Here is a 700-nt window from a genome sequence, read left to right on the forward strand (position 1 = left end):
AAGGTAATAGGTAGTGTCTTTTAAATGAAACCGTTTAAATATTCATCTTAAATGACTTACGGAAATCACGGAAAATCTAAATTAGCATGTAAATGCGGGGACCTGAATGCCGCTCCACCTCAATGTGAGTCCAGTGTCTTAATCACTGCGCCATCTCGCTTAGTAACTCATTGCAGTGTATCTGGCTACGACGTACACTTTGTTTTCATACTGTTGTGTAGAACTGTTCGTTTGTGCGTGTCCCGAAGAAGGCAATTCATCAGTAACGAAACTGAACCATACTTAAAACGGAATTAGAATGAAATTAATACCTTCAGCTGCTGACGGGCGTTGATATTTATCAACGGGGATAGGTGAAAATGTGTGCCCCGACCGGGACTCTAACCCGGGATCTCCTGCTTACATGGCAGACGCTCTATCCAGCTGAGCCACCGAGGCTCAAAGGATAGTGCGACTGCAGGGACTATCTTGCGCACGCCTCCCGCGCGACCCACATTTCGGACATATCCGAAAGAACAGGCATCATATCCATGTAAGTATATAGTTCTGGCAATACCGGCTATGACCTTCTTCTGTGCGGATGCACACATATTCCCCGAACTCTTACGGGACTTGGTAAGAATGTCTTCCACGAGTAATGAGTGTGTTTGGGTGGGACACTACGAATATAGTGTGTGGACATACAAGGTGAGAATGTGGG

General features: G+C 45.7%; 1 non-coding gene across 1 annotated transcript; it reads right to left on the bottom strand.

Moving 5' to 3' along the window:
• Window positions 1–364: 364 nt before the first annotated feature.
• On the bottom strand, window positions 365–438 carry Trnat-ugu. The gene has a single exon. It is a non-coding gene; the product is annotated as a tRNA-Thr (tRNA).
• Window positions 439–700: the final 262 nt, after the last annotated feature.

Source organism: Schistocerca americana, chromosome X (genome assembly GCF_021461395.2).
Source record: "Schistocerca americana isolate TAMUIC-IGC-003095 chromosome X, iqSchAmer2.1, whole genome shotgun sequence".
NCBI lineage: Eukaryota > Metazoa > Arthropoda > Insecta > Orthoptera > Acrididae > Schistocerca > Schistocerca americana.